This window comes from Acomys minous (genome assembly GCF_964271855.1).
Source record: "Acomys minous genome assembly, chromosome: 18".
NCBI lineage: Eukaryota > Metazoa > Chordata > Mammalia > Rodentia > Muridae > Acomys > Acomys minous.
The window spans coordinates 46,834,769-46,856,519 of NC_140501.1; positions in this window are offsets into that span (position 1 = coordinate 46,834,769).

Genomic DNA, 21,751 nt, shown 5'->3' on the forward strand with positions numbered 1-21,751 from the left:
TGAAGCAACTTGGGGAGGAAGGAGTTTATTTGGCTTACATGCCCCGATCACTGTCCATTATTGAGGAAAGCCAAGGCAGGAACTCAAGCAGGACAGGAACCTGGAGGCAGGAGCTGAAGCAGAGGCCATGGAGGAGTGCTGCCTAATAGCTTGCTCTTCATGGCTCGCTCAGTTTGTTTTCTTATACCATTTACTATCAACAGCTTAGGGGTGGCACTGCGTCCAGTGATCTGGGCTCTCCCACACCAATTATTACAGAACAAAATGCTCCCACAGACTTGCCCATAGGCTAATGTAATGGAGGCATTTTCTCAGTTGAGATATCCACTTGCCACATGTTCCTAGCTTATGTCAAGTTGACAAAACAAACAAACAAGCAAACAAACAAACACTAGACAGCACAAGGGGAGACAGAACGAAGGAGATATGGAGGGCGGGAGAATCAATAATTGCATGCCTGATGAATACTTTGAGGTAGAATTGCAGTGATGTAGCCTGGCGTCCAGCACTGTTTATGTTGAGAACCAAAGATGTCAGAGGAACAGGAAGGAAAAGCATGCCAAGAAGGAAATTCAGAGCACATAAAGGGCCCAAGGAAAAGAGGACCGAATAGTGAGTCAAGCCAAGTGTGCTCTAGACACAACACAGGCCTTAGCTGCATCAAGTGTCCTAGCAAAGTAACACTGATGGTTCAGGGTTTAGGACCTGGTGACCTTCATGACAGCAAGTTCAATGGTTTAGTAAGATCAAGATCTAGATTATGGTGGGTAGAGATGAGCAGAATATAAAACCATGAATATTAAAACTCAATCTGGTTATTAAGCCCTGGCCCAGAATCAGAGTGATCCCAGCAGGTTAAAATGCCTTCAGACCCCAGGATTAAGACAAAAATGGAGTAACTGACTGGTACCTTCTCAGGTAACTACAGGGAAGGCATACCTGGCAGGAAATGCTGTCTACATAGTCATTTGCGCTAAGGGCTCTATTGAAAATATCGAAGATTCCATTCCATGAGAAACTCGAGGCCTAAGGAACCTAGGCAAATAGAATATTTAGGGGGAGAGTCTGTTTTGTTTGAACACGATTCTCTGTATCTCTCAACATTTTTTGTTGTTGTTGAACCAGCACTTTGTGGTTAATGACCTTCAATAGCAGACTAGTAAAAAGCAGCTACCTAAGTTCTATCAAATTTACCTCACTTCTCCAACAGGCAAGGCAATGAATGAAGGGTATAAGACTTGATTCATTGTGCAGTTGTGTCTATGTTTCTTCTTCATACCTGGCATAGTTTTTTGTGTCTCTTTGGCCACTAGGTCACTGCTGTTACTATAGGGACAAACTCCCACACAGCCTGTGTTCTAATAATTTGTGGGCTGCTCTCCTTGAGCAGTGAATAAGAGTTCCATCCACACAGGATATTGGTCCAATATTTGAACCAACTGCTTGTATTATATTCCATTCCCGGCCTACTTTCATACATAGTAGATGTGTCCCATAATTAGCATTATGATTATAATGTAATACTTTGTAATTAATTTTACTCACATACTCTTTATTCCCAAGAATCTGTGACTCATTATTGTTAACTGGCAAAACATGCTTTATTTTTAAATTTTATTTTTTAGCATAATTTGATTTATTTGGAGTCTTATCAAAACAGACTTGCTGAGATCAAAATAGAACACAATTACCAAGTCCCTGGTGTTAGTGTTGTGTCATAGCTACTCTTCTGACAGTTGAAGTCCCCCACTCATTTATTCATCCATCTGTCCATCCATGAGTGCATCTATCCACTCATCAACTACTTACTCATTCAGACTAGCTTTCTTATTTAGACATAGCTGAATTAAATAAAGGCATACAACATTACTGCATTCAGAGAGTTGGCAGTTGTTTGACAAAAACAAGAAAGCAGGCAACTTTTCACAAGAAGAATGTTTGCACTGATGGAAAAGTGATAGAAATGATATTTTTCTTCGCATGCTATCTACAGCTTAAGCTGATGAAGATGCTTCTTCAGAGAAAAGACTGTTTCTTTCCACAGTTACTAAGATATGAGGAAACTCATGAAAGGATGCTGTCTGAGAAGAGTTAGGATGTCATTTGCCAGTGGCTTTTGAAGAGTTTTATTTTATTTACTCATTCATTTTTGTTTTTCTTCGGAATTGTTCTTCAGAGAAAACCCACAGACACAGAAGCAACAAAACCAAATAACAACTCTGGATAAAAGTAGTGGATTGGAGACCCATTCCATCGCCTTTCCCTGGGCTTCCATGACCCCTCCCCAAGGCTCCCTAGAACACTGCTGAAAGCCAATGAGGGACCGTCATCATTCTTTAATGTTCAAGATCAAATTCTGGTCTTCTGCAAAAATTAATGCAAGGTCTAGTGGCTGGATGAAATCTGCATTGTAGAGAAGTAATCCCTAAGTTGGAATTCACTATCAACATGGTTCAGAAATGTCTCCATGGTTTTCCTGGCTCACGAACACAATGGCTTTGTGGCATTGTTTTTTCTTAACATCATGAAAAATGCCTTCAGAAATGTTAAATAACTTTGTCCTCTTCTTTTCAAACACTAATTTTTGAGGCTTCCCTGTGTATAAGGCCTAGGGACAGAGTGGGTGGCAAGGCAAACATGGCGTCACCCCTAGAAGCCACACACAGAAGAGCACTCTGCTCTCAGAGAGACATATAGGCTAGTGAATATGCACATGCCCATCATGCGCACAGCATTTGCACTACTGTCTTATACTTGAAGTCAACGAACATCTAGTGATAACTCTTAAATACCAGACTTAAATAAGTATTGTCCTCACTCCCAGGATGCTCAGGATATAATACACCACAAGGAAAAGACAAACATCCAGATGGCTGTTAGATGCCAAGCAGGATTGCCAGCGTGGTTCCCAAGTGGTGATGTGAGAGTTTTTTTTTGGAAACTGGGTAAGGAAAAACGCATCCGCAGAACTGATTGGGAGGGTATGTTTCTTTGGGATTCCCAGAGGATTTCCAGCTTTCTCTCAGAGGTAGATCAGAGGAGACAGAAGGCAGCGTCACTGAGATGTTTCCCTTGGATTTAACTCAAAAGCCTGATGGCCCTGCATCTTCTCCATCTAGATGGGGCATACTCCATTCAGGTCCTACTGTTGGGGGCTCCTTGCTCATCTTCAGTAACCACTGCCACACCCTCACGCACCTCCAGTCTGATGAATCACTAGACCTATTGATTCAATTTGCTAAATATCACTTGAGTGCATCCTTCATCTCTCTCTCCAACTGCCCCATATACAAGTCTCCACCTTAACTATGGTACCCACGTGGTCTTGGACCATGCCTCCCTTGTTCACTGATGTATTGTCATTATCAAGAGCAGGATTCAAGTACTGTACATGCTCAGGCTAGGCATGGATACAGGAAAGGGGGAGGAAGAGGGAGAAGAAAGAAAGAAGGAAATACATTAAGACAACAACAGGTTTTCCCCCTTAAAGTGCCTTATAAAGAAAATATAGATAGAAATGTATATCTGTTTTCTGATTCACTGTAAGGTGATGTCATTATTTCCCTTAACCCCTGGCTGTATCATATGTTCAAGATTACTCAATATTAATTATGTTTAATTTAAAGATTACAAAGTAGAACCATGTTAGCTCTTCCAAAGTTGGCTTAAAGCAGCAATAGAGTCCCGTTCACATTTTTGCATCTTTTAATTAACATTTCTATTTAAACCCTGTATGGCTGATGCTCTGCTGAGGTCTGAGAGACTCCATCCTGGACATTTGTGTCAGTAAATCCAGACTCCGTGATAGCCTCTGTTTGAGTCACTGCTTTGTTCTCAGTTTGATTTCATTTACTGGGGGATAAAGAGCCTTTGTGTCTCGTGTTGGTTGTCTTGTCAAGATTGTTTCGTAACATAGTCATAGGTATATGTGACACATACCAGCATTTCCCAGATGAACAGACCCTGAAGAGAACAGAATTCCAACAGTATAATGAGAAGGGCGCTCTCTCGCCTTTCAGAGTTGAACATCTGCTATCATTTGGTAAACAGTCATGTTTCATCCTCTGCCCAGCTGCTGCAGAAAACCTCATATCCCCAAACCCCAAATGCCACTTGAGGATTCAGCCTCCAGTCTGGATGTTTTTTATGGTGCACAATCCCCAATCCTCACCAAGCAAAGTCAACCTCATTACGGTCCATTCCATCTGCCTCTAGTCTTGGAAAAGGTTAAAACTTTGCAGAAACTTAATGAGCCTTGACCAGCCCGGAGAAATACAGATTTGTTATTGTCTTACACAGAAACAAAACAAGTGGAATAAAAACAGGAATAGATCCTGTGAGTCACAGGATGTGGAGGAAGAACTCAAATTAAATTGAGAATTTAAGGACCAATTCACTAAAAGGAAAGCCAGGAAACTTAAGGTCAAATTCCTCTTCTACACCAGTGAGCTGGGTGACTCTGAGCCAACCCTAAAACCTGTGCCTTTGTTTCCAGACCTCTAAAATGGGCATAATTATGTTTGTGTTAGTATCCCTTCAGGATAAGAAAGGGATGAGATAACTTAAGGAGGCTGTTATAAACGTTACCAAAACAAACAGACAGACAAGCAAGCAAACAAACAAAACAAACCAATGGAGAAAAGCCTTAAATGGTAAAGGATATTCTGAATCAGAAGAAACCAAAATCACTCTGTGTGGGAACCAGAAGTAAATAGGTTGGTTCCTTTGTTGCAACGTTGTTATTCTATGTGAAACTTAATTGAGCATTCATCAAGTGCATGTGTATGTTACCAAAAAAAAAAGTTTGTAGAATTGGGAAGGAGAGTCCACAATTTCAATTCTCCTATGGAAACTCATATACATTCATTTGCTAGCTTGTACATTCACTCTAGCATGGACGCCATAGAAATGGTCATTGGAGTGTACAGATGTCTATAGTGCACTGACTGTACTGAGAACAGAGTGCATACAACAGAGATAAAGACGGTTCCGAAATCCTTGCTTTTATGTATCTTAAAGAAAAGCTTCTCACTCCTCTCTGCAGTGAAAGTCATGATCCTACCCTGTAGTGTTTACGAAGCTATAGAAAAGGAGCTGGCAAGGAAGTCAAACTGAATCCCTTGTGGAGGGCTGTGTGATGAGGTAAGAGAAATGGAAGTGCATGGCATCAGCGGTTCCACTTTCCTGGATTACCATGTCACCATCATGCAGACAGGACTAGGCAGCTTTTGTCTTAAGTCTTCTTTTGAGCTTATTCTCCTTCGAAGATAAATGATCACAGGATTTGCCTGTGGTCACTATCTCCATTCCTAATGTTCATGCTCTTTTTAAACAACTCAAGTTGGTTTATTGAAACACTTCTGGGGAGTGACACCAATGGCCTCCGTCTTGCCCAATTAAATGGCCACATCCTCTTTTAAATCTCAACATCATTAGGAATAATTAACCTATCCTTTCTTCTAGAATGTTGCCTTTTTTTTTTTTTTTTTTTTTTTTTTTTGCCAACTTCCACCTGTCTGTTGTGGAAGACAATAACAAAAACCCAGCTATCACTTGAGTTTCTACTGATCTTAGCAAGCAATGTAATCTTGCTTTCTGGTTCTCTGAAAGCTTTAATGTGGGTCTGTGTCTGGCAGTCTATCTTGAGCTTTCTTCTCTACACAAATGTTCTCTGGCTAGCCTCTCTCTGTACCTTGGCTTTAGTTATCTGCTCACCTAGTTTGTGCTGGTTGATCATCAGCCAGATGGGATTCAGAATCACCATGGAAACACCTCTGGGTGTATCTGTGAGGCAGTTTCTAGATTGAGTTGAGATGGGAAGACCTATTCTAAGTGTCCATCTGTCTGTCTCTCTCCATCCATCTATCCTCTCTCTCTCTCCCTCCCTCTCTCTCTCTCTCTCTCTCTCTCTCTCTCTCTCTCTCTCTCTCTCTCTCTCTCTCTCTCTCTCTCTCTCTCTCTCTCTCTATATATATATATATATATATATATATATATATATATATATATATATAATCTATCTTCTATCTAGTCTATTTACACAACACGGATATTTTCTACTCCAGAGCCACGTATCCAGCAACCTACTTGACATTCCTATTTACTTGTTTAATAAAGACATCAAACCCAACATGGCAAAAACAGATCTTCTGTTTCTATCCCCCAAGGAGGCCTTCTCTTGATCAAGGTTTCCTTTCTCAACACTCAAGACAGACCTAGGATATTTCTTGCTCCTTCCCTTGTACTTATTTCCCATAAAAAAAAAACCTATCAGTAAATCTCACTGCCTCTGCACCCAGGACATCTAAACTGTCTCCAGTGCTCTCTCATCAACTTCTTCCCATTTCCCCAGCCACATGGCCTCTGTGCTCATTTTTTTTAAATACATTTTTATTAATTTATACATATTACATCTCAGTTGTTAGCCCATCCCATGTATCCTCCCACTCCTCCCTTCCTCCCACTTCCCCCCTACTCCCCTCCCCTCCCCTAAGTCTGTGTCTGAGGGGGACCTCCTCCCCCTGAATATGCTCATACGGTATCAAGTCTCTCCTTGGTGACCTATTATCTTTCCTCTGAGTGCCACCAGGCATCTCCGTCCAAGGGACATGTTCAAATATGGGGCACCAGAGTTTGTGTGAAAGTTAGATCTCCTTCTCCACTCAACAGTGGAGAATGTCCATCGGCTAGTCCGGGTAGGGGTTCAAGGTTTTTACTGCCTATATTTCCTTGGCTGTTGCCACAGTTTGCGGAGGGCCCCAGGGCCCAGACTCGCCTGTAGTTTTCCAGGACCCACTGGGTCCTTCCATTTCCTCTTTCTCCCAGGCTTCTCACACCTAAAGTTTCAATAGGATGTCCTCCCCTCTTACCCACTATTCTGGTAGGTACAGTTTTTCATGGGGACGTACACCTTGGACTAGTGTCTCGATATAAGTGAGTATATACCATTTAGCTCTTTTTGCTTCTGTGTGAACTCACTCATTATGACAATTTCTAGTTCAATCCATTTGTCCACAAATTTTGGAAATTCCTTGTTTTTAATAGCTGAGTAGTATTCCATAGTGTAAATGTACCACAGTTTCTTTATCCATTCTTCTATAGAGGGACACGTAGGTTGTTTCCAAGTTCTGGCTATTATGAATAAGGCAGCTATGAACATGGTTGAGCATATGTCCCTGTTGTGTAGTAGTACATCCTCTGGGTATATTCCAAGGAGTGGAATAGCTGGGTCTTGAGGAAGCCCTATTCCCATTTTTCTGAGAAAGCACCAGATAGCTTTCCAAAGTGGTTGTACTAGTTTGCATTCCCACCAGCAATGCAGGAGTGTTCCTCTTTCTCCACACCCTCGCCAGCATGAGGTGTCAGTTGAGTTATTGATCTTTGTGCTCATTTTTTTTAATGTGCATGTTTATGCCCATCTTTGTGCAAGAAGCTTCCTTTGCTTAGAATGCTCATCCCTGTGACCTCTGCATGCCTCAACATTCTCTTTTCAGATCTCAAATTAAATGACATCTCTTCAGAGGTGTTTTTATGAACACCACTACATGATGTTCTAACAACCCACACACTTCTTGCTCACTGCTCCATTGTAATATCAGAAAATATTCATCTATGTAACATGAAGTGTTGAGTACATTTAAGCTGCACAAAAATCTTACGAATTTTGTTCACTGCTGTGTCCTTTGGTATCCAGGAACACAGAAAGAATTCAAACATATTTATTGAACATATGAGACAACAGAATGTGAATCACCATTAGGAAATCTGAGTTTTCTAAAATCTAAAGTTGTATGACATAGGGACCCACCTTAACCTGACTACAGCCGCGTTGCTTCTAACTACCATTTTGCCTTTCTGGTGAGCCTGAGATGCATCCATAAACCCCCTAGGCTGAATGTTCATTAGGATAGTCAGTGAGCCAAGGATATACATCCTAGGTATAACAGATAGATAAGAGTCTATAGATAGATAAGGTAAAATAGTTAGATAAGGTCTTCAAAAACCTCAGAGACCTGCAGAATATGGCATTTAAAGATTTTTTTTATTATTTTAAAGATTCTTTGACAATAAGACAGGTTAACTCCTGCAACACCCAGCCTATCTCAAAGAAGATGATGAGCATCAAAGAATCTCTTTATGGAGATGGCTTCAAATGCAGCAAACCAGCCACTGGGAAAAAGGATCTTATTTGGGCCACAGACAGAATTCTGACTAAAAACTGCCAAGCTTGGATGCAGAAACAGTCAATGGCCAAACTCTGCCAAGACAGGGTAAGCAAATCCCCAACAGTTCCTCCCTCACAAATATGTCTGTAAAATATAATGAGCCATAAGGCTGAAGATGATGCTCCAATGTTATAGAAAGCTTTGGGTGACTGTTCAGGCAGCAAACTGCCTCTGTAATTTTTTTTTCATTTTGGAAGCTGCTAACCTGCACTTTAAGTTGATAGAGATGAGATATGATAGATATTGATTTACATTCAGAATTTTAGACTCACCAAGATAGGAAAGATGTTATCTTCAAGGTTGCCAAATATAAAAAGCCAAAACACTATGAATATAACATTAATAGAATTCCTGATTGTTTCGTGGTTCTTCTTGCTATATGTAGTTTACTGTATATATGTATAATAATATAAATATATATGTAAAAAATAAAGATGAAAAAAGCTAGTCAATGAGCATTTTATGAGATGACAGGATTGCTTCTTAAATAGTGATAGGCACTTCAGTTAACCAGATATGTTCTGATTGGCTGAGGCTCACCTTTGTCCAGCTTCCTTCTGCTTTAAAGTTTACTTATCCCCCTGCCTTACTTTCACGAAAGATATGACTCTATCTTTAAATCTCTAATAAATCATACTCTGTAAATTCTTGGATTTGTCCATCTATTTCTTTGGACTGGAGTCACTGCCTGCTTATGGTGACCAGTTCTCACGACAACCAGATCTCCTGAAGAACATGGGTGTATTTGCCGTTGTTGTGTCTCCAAAGCAATATTCTTTTTGTAAAATTTACTTTTTTATTTTTTTAAATTTATTTATTTATTCACTTTACATCCTGATTGCAGCCTCCCTCCTTTTCTCCCCTCACACACCCTTTCCCCACATTCTCCTCTTTCCTTCTCTTCAGAGAATGGAGACATCCCCCATGGGTACCAACCCACTCTGGCACATTAAGTTGCTATAGGACTAGGTGCATCCTTTCCCACTAAGGTCAGTCAGTCAAGGCAGCTCAGTTAGAAGGACTGGATCCAAAGGGAGGCATCAGAGTCAGAGAGGGTCTCCACTCCAGTTGTTGGGGGATCCACATGAAGAGCAAGCTGCACATCTGCTGCATATGTACAGGGGGCCTAGGACCAATCCACACATGCTCTTTGATGGCTTGTTCAGTCTCTTTGAGCCCCCACAGGCCCAGGTTAGTTGACTCTGTATGTTTTTTTGTGCAGTCCTTGACCCATCTGGTTCCATCAATGGTTCCCCAACTCTTCCATAGGACTCCCCACGTTCTGTCTGAGGTCTCTGCATCTGTTTCTATCAGCTGCTAGGTGAAGCTTCTCAGAGGATTTATGCTAGGCTCCCGTCTACACGCATAGCAGAGTAACATTAGTAGTGTCAGGGATTAATAGTGTTGGTTCTCTCCCATGGCATGGGTCTCAAGTAGGGCCAGTCTTTGGTTGGCAATTTCCTCCATCTTTGTCCTTGCCCATCCTGTAGGCAGGACAAATTTTGGGTTGAAGGTTTTGGGGGGTGGGTGGGTATCCTTATCCCTCCACTGGAAGTCCTGCCTGGCCTGGCTACAGGAGGTGGCCAGTTCAGGGTCCGTATCCCCTGCTGCTAGGAGTCTCAGCTAGGGTGGCCCCTATAAACTTCCTGGGGCCTCCCCTACCCCATGTGTCTGGTAAGTACTAGAGATGCCCCCCCCCCGCCTCTGATTTCAGCTTTCTCACCCCATCTCCCCAGCTCTCCCTACTCCTAATCTCCACCCCTGCTCACTTCCCCATTCCCTTTCCTACTCAGTTCTCTCCCGCCATTCACCTCCAATGCCTATTCTATTTCCCCTTCTGAGTGCGATTGAAGCATCCTCCCTTGGCCCTCTTTGTGACTTAGCTTCTTTGGGTCTTTGGATTCTATCATAGTTATCCCGTACTTTATGGCTAATATCCACTTGTAAGTAAGTGTATACCATTTATGTCTTCTTGGGTATGGGTTACCTCACTCAGGATGATACTTAATCACCAGTTCCAGTACCTGTTGGGCCCATTTGCACGAACTCACTCAATCATTTAACTCTGTATAATTTTTATTTCCTTTGTTCACATCAAACAATGTAAATAGTGCAGTGGAAATTAAGCAGGAAATGAATAAAAGTCTTTGTATTTCCTTTGTGTGCTACAAATCTCATGGAGATTCATTTAAACAATTCTTAAAACAAAACATAAATGTACAAGTACTTAAACAAATGCTAACATGATAGCCATCATAGGGTTTCCCATATTGATACGTTGTTCTGTTTTCCTTCTGATTTTAATTCTACGGCTTGCTAGGTTATATCTTAAAACATCTATTTTCTCCTTACTCACTATATCAAGCGATTTTGGACACTGTGTAGTGCTGAGTGCAAGTTCCTGTATCCTAGATTCTTCCCAATACTTTTCCAATGACCCTGGTTCGTAAGAAAGATGACATACATACCTGCCATCTCTGGCTTAGAGGAAGTGAAAATTGTCCTTAATCAATATGGATTTTTAAATAGTAGGTTGCAGAGTACTTTTGTTTTGGAGTCATGAGGTCTTAGTAAATAACCCGTGTGGCCAGGAACTTCTAACAGGCAGAAACTATACCCAATGGTTTTTTTCCTTTTTGGGAAAACAGTCCCATGCTTTAAGCTTCTCTTTCTAGCGGGCTCATCTTGTACAATTCACTCATCTGCTTGTGGCCCGTGTGCCTGATTTCTTCCGTAAGCTACATGCACAATGACGTAGTGAGCAAGCATGTGGGTGTGAGTCTTCTCTTCACTTCTTACCAACAATGGACCTCTTGAAGACTTTTTCGATTGTGGTGGGTTTTCTTCTTGGACATGAATGAGAATATCTGTGCTGAAGGGTTGGTTCCTTGAGTTAGAAACACTTAGAAAGCGCCTGGTACAGGGCAGGCAGATGAGCTCAGAGCCTATCCAGTATGTGTAGCTGTAAAAATAAGTAGAGGAACCAAAGTCCATGTTCATGGAATATTCAATGCTGTGGTTTGGATAGGAAACATTCCATAGAAAGGCGTGTGGGTTGATAGCTCAGTTCCCAGATGGTGGCACAAATTTTGGGAGGAGGTAATCTTTTTTTTTTTTTTTTTTTTTTTAAGAAATGAGACTTAGATGCAGTAGACCAGTGGGGGTCTGCCTTTGAAGGGTATCTTGTGTCCTTTGAGCCCCTCCCCTCATCTTTTGTAGAACACGCTGCTATCCTCCCCACCACGACCTTCAGCCTCACTTCTAGCTCACAGCAATGCAACCAACATTGCAAACAGCTCTTATCTTAAAGACAAAATTCAATCCCCTCCACTTTAAGCTGGTCCCCTTAGTTGGTTTCACAGGGGTGATACATCTGATTAACATGGGTAAAATGTTGAATTCCGTCCCTGGAAGTCGCAGATGCCCACAGACCTCGTAAGAGTGTCAGTGGGAAGAGAGCACAATCACATCCCACGGAAGTGACGACGGGCTGGAGAGTGGAGGAAACAGTACTGAAAGACCTCTCCATCTAAGTGCCTGCTGCTCTGGAGCCTCTCTGGTGACTCGATGCTCTGAGTCATAGCACGCATGGGAAGGAGGTGGTAGTTTTAGCTTCCACTTGCCAAGGGCAAATGATGATTGATTCCTCTTGTCCATGTGAGATCACATGGAAGTCACACAACTTGCCGGCTCTGTCATTTTCTCCTCCTTCCTCACTCACAAGGCATGCCCTGCTTCCCTGGAGCCAGGAGGAAGGTGCTGTGACTAAAAGCTAAATCTCCTTTCGTCCTTCCCTTTAGAGTGTTCAGGGATGGCTGCTTAATTGGGAAGAGAGATTTCAACGTCATTTTGGAAAAGTCGGGTTATACCCTTTCTGGCCCTTGTAACTCCCCGTGTGAGGTTAAAAACATGTCTGTTCCTCCTGAGGAGGCCCCAGTCATGTTCAAGGATTCCTAACTCCAAGTACAGACCTACCTATAACACAAGCAGCATAACGTTGAGATTATAAGTCTTAGTTTCTTTTCCAGAAAGTACCAAGAAAAGTACCAAGATGGCTGAAAATAATCCCAGAGGCTGGGCTTTAAAGTTGGTGCCTCTTGACATCAAAAGGAAGTTGTGAGACTCAAAAAAAAAAAAAAAAAAAAAGACCAAGACTGTGTGAAAGAGCTCTCTGTGTGTGTGTGTGTGTGTGTGTGTGTGTGTGTGTGTGTGTGTACCGGAGTGGAAGCCATGGTATAGCCTCCCATATCATTCCTGAGGAACAGCAACCACCTTGTGTTTGAGGCAGAGTCTCTCATTGGCCTAGAACTCACTAGGTAGAGGAGGTTGGATGGCCAGACGGCCCCAGGGACCCACCTGTCTCTGCTCCCCAGCATTGGGATTTCATATACACGCTATCACACCTGGATTTTTATGTGGGTTCTGGGAGCTGAATTCAAGTCTTCGTGGTTTCAAGGCAAACATTTTATCGACTGACACTTTGCTGCCTGCTGCTTATGTGCCCACTCTTACTCTGGCAGCAGGGTACACAGTGCTGGGTGAGCACAACAAAGTAACTGGGTAAGATGAGAGACGCTGGGCTCTGGCTGCTTCGAAAGAAGATACAAGCCGCTGTAGGTAAAACTAGGACAGGGTGTTGTAGGCTAGGTGAAGTCCGAAGCTCATCCAAGGAAGAGCGTGAGTAGCCTGTTTTGCTTTGTCTTCCTTCAGCTCTGAGCTGAACAGTCTATCATCTGTCCTCATGGAATGTTCAGCAGCTTGACCTAAGAATGTGAAAGTGCCAGACTAAATGGGATAACACTGTACAGCCATCGATCTTTTCTACAAGCCGCCATGACCTTGGCCTTAAGAGATATTTTTCAACCCATACATCTGGCTGGAAACTGGTCTAAAGGGCTATGCTATCAAAACTGGGTGCCAGCCCTCTGGCTTGACTTTATAATCTTTCACCCCCACACCTGCTTCAAGGCTGTCTGTGGCTTAATAGGCTCACTGTTAAAAATGAGTGAGGTATTAGCAGAAAGGTTTCCATCCGACTTTCTTTCTCTTCTCTAGCCAAATGAGATTGCTTCCTTTTCAGGCCTTTCCCCAATGCTGCACTTAACTTCTCAGGTTCCCTTCCTGGACCGTGAGCCTGCTGTTACTCAGCCTTACCAGACTTCTCCATTCTTACTTCCCACTGTGGCGGTCTGACCACCATCTCTCATGAGCTCATTTGTATAAATGCTCTATGAGCAGAACCCCAGTGCTCGCCTTTTACCCATGCTGACCCTGGCATCTGATGTGTGCCCGTTTTCTTATTCTATATTCCAGGGCACTTCCTGTCATGACTCTGAGTAGACTTTCTCCACACTGGATTCCTAAGGAGCGTCCCTATCTACACCCACAAGTCACCAACCTATAATCCATCACTAGTTACCATTTCCTGACGTAGAATCCTTTCTCTGTTTTGTTTTGCTTGTTTGTAAGTTTTTAACTTTTTTACTCAGAACTATTTTAGATTTACAGAAAAGTTGTAAGAATAACAGGGTTCCCATCTGGTTTTGGTTTTCCCTAGTGGTTTATGTAGGGAACCAATATTGGGTACATTACTATTTACTAAACTCCAAACTTAACTTGGGATTTACCATTTCAAACAAACACACAAACAAACAAACAAACCCATTCCTTTCTGTATGACCATCTGGGATCTGGTCGCAGTCACTCCAGCTTCTTTGGGTCATCTGTTCCTCCACTGCTGACTTCACAGTTGTTCCTTGTCTTGTCACGAACTCGACTTTGACAGTTTCAAGAGACACCAGTCAGATGTTCTATAGCACAGTGCTCCGTCTGGCTTAGTCAGTTGTTTTTCTTATGATAAGATCGGGTTTCAGGATTCGGAGGGAAATGCCTTAGAGGCTACGTGCACTTTTCGTCACACCGGCTTAGGGATACGTGACTGCTCGACAGTACCACTGAGGGCTGTGTGCTTGCTCACATGCCTGGGGTGACATTTCCCAAGCTCCTCCTTCGTCACTTCTGTCCTTCCCTTTTCTCACTCTGTTCTTTAGGAATGAGTCACCACGTCCAGCTCACACTCAGTACCCCCTACACCTAAACACAGGGAGGGTTTTCAAACTCCACTTGGCTTCAGTCTAGGGGGAACATTCTCAAGTTTCCATGTCTCTTCCCTGAGTTTTTTTTTCTTGAAGGACTGCAACATCATCATGGGGTGTATTGTCCATGCAGGCTGCCGTGACAACACATCATAGACTCAGCAGCAATAGACATTTGTTTCTGGCCTGGAAGTTCAAGATCAGAGGGACAATATAAGCAGAGGACCCTTTCCAGTATCAGACTGAAGTGCTCCTGTATCCTCATGTGATGGAAAACCAAGAGCTTCTGAGGGCCTCTCTTATGGGGGTGCCCATCCCACTCCTGAAGGTCCCCTTCTCATGACTTAGTCAACTCGCCTACAAGGCCCCTGCTTCTTAACACCATCACATTAAGGGGTTAAGAGTTCAAAATATAAATTGGGGAAGGGCACAAATATTCAGATTCTAACATTCAGATTTTATCAATAGGATAAATATGATTTTTTTTCAGACAGGTGGTGGTGGTGTACACTTTTCATCCCAGAACTCAGGAAGCAGAAGGCAGGCACGTCTCTGAGGTTGAGGCCAGCCTGGTCTACAGAACCAGTTCCAGGACATCCAGGGCTACAGAAAAACCCTGTCTGACAAAAAACAAAAATAATATATATTTTTCACATTATATTCTAGTCAGTAATTTTTACCTTATCACATTACCCTGCTCCACAATTCCACTGAGGCTACTGGAATTGGCACACTGCATATTTATTTAATCTGTGTCTTTCAAAGTATATTAAAAACCATATAGAATCAAGATGATACAAGATAGCTCCTCTAGAAAAGAACATTATGAAAAAATAGCTGAGGCAGCTGTTTAAATAGAAGGCTTATCAATAGATTATTTTTAGCAACTCTGAAGCAATGGAGACATTGGACCTGAATGTGGAGTTCAGAGTGAATGCTTTAAAGTAGGGCCAGAGGTAGGCTGAAGTGAGGGTAGAGGTGACAGGGCAGGCACAGAGGGAGAGATGTGGTGGGAGCATTACCATGGGCGTCTCCCTCCTTTGTTGAGTGAACAGAAGGGAAGGGCAGATTGTTTTACAGTTAGATTAACACTGGGTAGAAGGCTGAGTGGGAGAGAGTACCTGAACCCTTGCTAGGCCAGGGCTCTCCAGTACTTCTGTTAACGCTGTCTGTCTAGCCTCTTGCTGCTTCTGCTGCAGGATGCTAACCCTGCGTGGCCTCCCTCCTCTGAGGGCTCTGAGTCAGTATTTCTTGGAGACCATTTGCCCTATAGACTAGGACTGTGAAAACCTTTTCTATAAAGGGCCAGATAGTAAATAGTTTTGGTTTTGTTGACATATGGTCCCTGTTATATATTCTTCAGCTTTTAAAATAGCTTTTTATTAAAAGGCCATAAACATTCTTAGTTTGAGGGCTGTACAAAAACTGGCCATGCACCGATGGAGGCTGGTGGTTCAGCTATGGACTCTTCCTGAGTAAAGAGTATACAGGAATGTTGAAAACCATGGGAAGATTTGTAGAATAGAAATCTGTCTCCCGTTGCTTAACTTGATTTCTTTCTTTCTTTCTTTCTTTTTCTTCCTCTTATCCACTTAATGCCTGTGTAATTTAGTTTCAAAACCTTGATATTTTCCTTGGGATATTCTGATTTTATTCATATATGGAGAATAACAAAGTTGATCTCTAGTCAAGCTACATATAAAGAAACATTCAGGGTGTCTTAAAATAAATAGAATCACACCAGAGACTATCCCTGGACTCTGAAAGGTCCCCCAAGAAACATTACAAGTACATTAAGCATAAGACATAAATTATATATTAAACAATATTAAAATCAAGACTTTCTATTCAACAAACATCACCACACACACACACACACACACACACACACACACACACACACAACTTTATAAAAATGGGTAGGAGACAAAATTGTTATGTTCAAAACCATAAGAGATTAATGTGGCAAGGGACGCTTTCTAATTAATAAGAAGAGGACTGGGCCTTCAGTACAAAATGGATGAGTAATACAAGTAGACAATGCCCAGAGGGAGGAGTCAGAGTGACTAGCATGTATATGAAGATGCTCGAGCTCATTAGCAACGGCAGAAATGAAAACTGAAAAGAGATTAAAATGCTTACGCTATTGGCAAGGATGTTTCAAAGTGGTTAATAGCCAGTGTTGGCAGGAGTATATAGGAAACCAGCTTTTCTTATGCGCTGCTGAGGAAGCTTTAGACCACGCAACCTCTCTGGAGAATTCTTGGCAAATCTCAGTGAAATTCGGTATGTGCAGACTCACTGTTGACTGCAAACCTAGGAAGACATAGCTACGGCTCCAAAGATAATAAGCACAGAGAAAATCATTTCAGCATTTAGTTTAATGTAGGGGGATACGGAAGGCAAAATACTCCCCCATCACCAGAGAAATGGATTAAGAAAACACAGCACAGGCTCACTACGAAACGATACAACAGTCAAGACCAGTAAACAGGTACATCAAAGTGGGCTGAATAGGGATTTGAAAAACAGCCATGAGGTAAAGGTCCAGGGGAGGTGGCGCCCTGGGTGAAAGCACGTGCCGTGCTAGGGCGGCAACCTGAGTGCAGTCCCTGGAACCTAAATTGAAAAGCTACATAGATGTAGCAGCGTGGGCCTGTAACCTCAGCGCTCCAACTGCAGGATGGGAGGTGGAGACAGGAGAATCGGCCGAAGCTCCTTGGCCAGCTAGCCTAGAGTATGAAAAGCAGAAGCAAGAGGAACCCTGCCTCATCGTGGTGGAGGGAGCAAACTGACTGCTCGCAGCTATCCTCTGACCTCCACATGCGTCCCGTGGCACATGTGCACCTCCACATGCATGCCGTGGCACATGCCCACCTCCACATGCGAACACAAGTGGATGAATTAATTAAAAATAGTGTTACATGGGTGGATCTGGGCCTAAGGGTCCTGCTCAAACTATGACACCAGCCAAGGACAAAACAGGAAGTAAACATCGAACCCCTGCCCAGATCTAGCCGATGGACAGGACATTCTCCACTGTTGAGTGGAGAGTGGGGTCTGACTTTCACATGAACTCTGGTGCCCCATTTTTGACCATGTCCCCTGGATGGGGAGGCCTGGTGGCACTCAGAGAAAGGATAGCAGGCTACCCAGAAGAGACGTGATGCCCTATGAGCATATACAGGGGGTGGGAGGTCCCCCTCAGTCACAGACAGAGGGGAGTGGAGTAGGGGGAAAGCAGGAGGGAGGGAGGAATGGGAGGATACAAGGAATGGGATAACAACTGAGATGTAATATGAATAAATTAATAAAATATTTTTAAAAAGAGGAGAAAGGAAAAAAATAGTGTTACATAAGGGCTATGCATGTAAATTATATAAAAAATAAAACATATATTTACATGAATGTATGTATATGTATTATGTATGTATATCCAGGGTCAGGGGAGGCACAGATATCAAACATAAAAGTGAAATGGGGATCAAGGGGTAAAATAATAACTGGGAGGTAGAGATTAATGCTGATGTTTTATGAACAGAATGATATGGCGAAATTGGCTCTTGGCAGTACTGGTCCTATCAGGGTGATTGTCTATTGTACACCACTGCCCTGGAGAGGCAGCCTCTGTCAAACTGACTCAGCTGATCTGTTTGGCTTTCTCCCTGCTCCTGATCCAGTGTCCTTGCATGTACTGTGTAACACTACCACCATCTCCAAAGTCGGCTTCATCGTCATCCACGGCAGCACTAAGTCCTGCTCCTCCAGCCCCCAGCCCCCAGCCCCCAGCCTCCAGGCCCCAGCCCCCAGCCCCCAGCCCCCAGCCCCCACCCCCCACCCCCCAGCCCCCAGCCCCCACCCCCAGCCCCCAGCCCCCAGCCCCCAGCCCCCACCCCCATTCATTAGTGGCCTTTATCATGTCATTAGCCATACACCTGACGGAAACTACAGGAAAGATTTATTTTGCCTCCCGGGATCAGAAGGTTGAGTCCATGGCCGCTTGGCAGAGCATCGTAGAGGTGGATACTGAATTATTAGCATCACTGTAAACAGCAGATAAATAAAGGGCGATGGGGGATGTGATAGGACTTTCAAATATGCACTCCCAGTGAGAACCCAGTTTTTCCAACTGGACCTCGCTTCACCCTTACACCTAATAATATTACCACGTGTGATGACTCTGCTGAGGGGGTCAGTGTGCTCACTAGGTCAGAGCACTCCAGATCCAAGTGTCTCTAGAAGCCATCACAAACGCACCCAGAGGGATGATTCAACAACCTCCTATGGGTGTCTCAGTCCAATACGCCCTGACCACCACCATCTCTGGCCTAGAATTATCCCTCTATAAGTAGAACAATACAGCATTTGTCATGCAACGTAATGTCCCAAAGATTCATTTGTAATATATGCCAGAATGTTCTTCCTTTTGAAAGCGGAATGATATTTTATTATACGTATATTCCATGCTACATTTGTGTAGTCATTAATTCATCCATGGATATTTTGGCTACTCCCATCTTCTGTTGGTTTTTTGTTTGTTTGTTTGTTTTTGTTGTTTAGTTTTTGTGAATATGTTGCTAAGAATTTAGTATGCAGGCATCTATTCAAGTCTCTTTTTCATTTTTTGGGGGGAGGGGGCAGTGTATAGCCAAAGCTGGGACTGGTAGATCAAAAGTAATTCTGTGTTTCATCTCTCCAGAAGCCTTCCTAACGCCATGTGCAGTGGATACCCCATTTTATGTCACAGGAAATAGATACGACCCAAGTTCTCTTCATTCTAATGTGCAACTTTCTATTTTAATCTGCTTTTTCATATTAGATATTTTAGTAAGAATGATACGCTATCTCAGTGTGGCTTGTGTGTTTGGCATGTGCGCGCGCACACACACCTATGTGCTATCGCATGCACTTACAGGTCAGAGGGCAACTTATACAAGTCAGTTATCTGCTTTTACCACATAGACCAGGAGGATTAAATCAACTCAGTAATATATTTACCTGCTGAGCCACTTAACCAGCTCCACCTTATTTTTTGAGGCATGATATGTTACTAAACACAGCTGGCCAGCAAGCTCTGGGAAGCCACTCATCTCTTCCCACTGCCCCCAACACCCTCAAGACCAGAATTATAGACTCACATGACCGTGCACGGCTTTTATTATATGTATGCTGGAGATCTGAGCTTGTGTGCCAGGTACTTTACTGACTGAGCCATCCCCCAGGCAGCTCACTGTGGTCTGGAATTGCATTTTCCTTTTGACTGGTGACACTGACAATCTTTCATATGCTTATTGGTCATAAAAAGATGCATCCAAGTTATATAATAAATTAAGAAGTTAATATAATATCTATATCTGGTTAGTTTATTTCATGAAGTCATAAGCATTGACTTAATGGCTTCTAGTCATATACATATATTATTATTCTATATATGAATATATTACAGAGATATATATCTATACATATATATCACAAAGATATATATATATGTATGTATGTATACACATATATATCACAAAGAGATAAGTAGAAATTTAAAAAAACCAAACAAGAAAAGAAACTCTCCAAACGTTTAAAGAAGTCTAGAATTGTCACTGGCACACACTATCCTTTTACTGATCAGTTAAGGCTTCTCTAGTGTTTTAAAAGGACAGGCAAACTCTAGTACCCATACCTAACGCTTTAGGGAATTACCACAGTGGGTGCTCTGCTCATCCTGTGAGGGTCAGGGTCAGGGTCAGGGTCAGCATTGGAACCATTGAAGAATCCAGGCTCCTTCCATCTGTGTTTCTGCCCACATCAGGAAAGCCTTGGCACTCACCATTGATCCTCTGCCGTAAACCTGTACTCACACCTTTTATTGCCTGGTCACTTTCTCTTAAATGTCACTACTGTGCCACTCAGATGCAAAGGGACTAGGGAATTTAGGAAAAGAAGAAAAGAAAATGTCTTTTAGTGGAAAAGTATCCAATACTTGCCACAAATAATGATAAGAGATTAGAGAAAAGGAAAGTTTTAGGTTTGGGGAAGATTTTAAAAAAAGAATAACAACTATTTCTTTTATGGTCAAAACTTCAAATTATTTACTAGTTATACTTCTTAAATTTTATAGCAAAAAAATATCAAGTTTTCCCAAAGGATACATTAAACTAAATACCCAGAGTGATGCGTTTATCAATGATGTATCTCTCAAACGATTATGTCCCCTACACAAACAAGCACCATCTGAAAAGCCAGTTCACTCTGAGAAATGCTATACTCTGTTTGAGAGTGTCTTAAGTGGGTGGAAATAAAGTAGATTAATTTTCCCAGATGCAAAAGCAGAACTGAAGCAAATACACCTAACAGCTCTCATTACTTCTACGTTGGCTTATTTTCTTTCAGTTCCAAGCAAGAGCCCAGCTATAGCCTGCCTATTAGAGGGTGTTATAAAGCCAGAATAAAATATCCTATCAAAAACCAATCAAGGCAGGGACCAGGGTGGGGTGGGGTGAGGGGTGGAGAGTAAGCTTAGGAGAAACCCAGGAAAACGGGCTGAGTTAGAGCTATTCAACACCAGCTCTGAAAACACACAGAAAGCAAAATGGCAAGCAGGAGACAAATGGTCCTGAGTTACACCGTAAAGATGAGACAGATGACATGGAACATGTGGACCGGCAGAGCTGCCTGAGATTGATCAGTCAGCCACCCTAATGCTCAGGGAACAGGGCCCTTTCAGCTCCAGCATGCCTATTCTGTTCCAGATTTGTTTTCCCAGTCGGCGTAAACATTAGAGGAGAGCCCATTGCTTCAGCTCGCTCTGCTCACAGGATTCTGGAGTACACAGATGCCATCCTTTCTCATCAAGCAACACAAACCGTGGTGCATAATCCGTCTGATGCAATCAACACCCAAATGCACCGAGCACTTGCCAAGAGATACATTCCAAAGCAAAGCGTCAAGCTGAAGGAGACAGCCATGACCGTGCCGTAAAATTGAAGAGAAAAATTTGAGGGTGAATTCATCACTATATTGCAGGTTCCATAGGACATGTAAAAGGCAGCAACGATCCCCAGCCCACAGAACAGAGCCTACCTGGATGTACCTCTGTGAGGAAATAGAGAGTTTCATGGCCAAGTTTTTGGAGTTGCGCAAAAGCCAACTAAGTAGACGGGTTTGAAAGAACTCAGTCTGGAGTAGATAAAAGAACTTGACAATGGTAGGGATGAAGGCCAGTTTAGGACAGATGTGTGGCTTGTAAGGTGTCGAAATTTCATACGCAGATGCCAGAGTGATGGCTCAGCACTTCATAGTACTTGCTGTCCTTACAGAGTACTTGAGTTCAGTTCCCAGTGAACACGGGGGTTCACAGCTATCCGTAACTCTAGTTTCAGGGGCTCTGACACTAGCTTCTGGCCTCTGCAGGCACTGAGCATGCATGTGGTATCATGG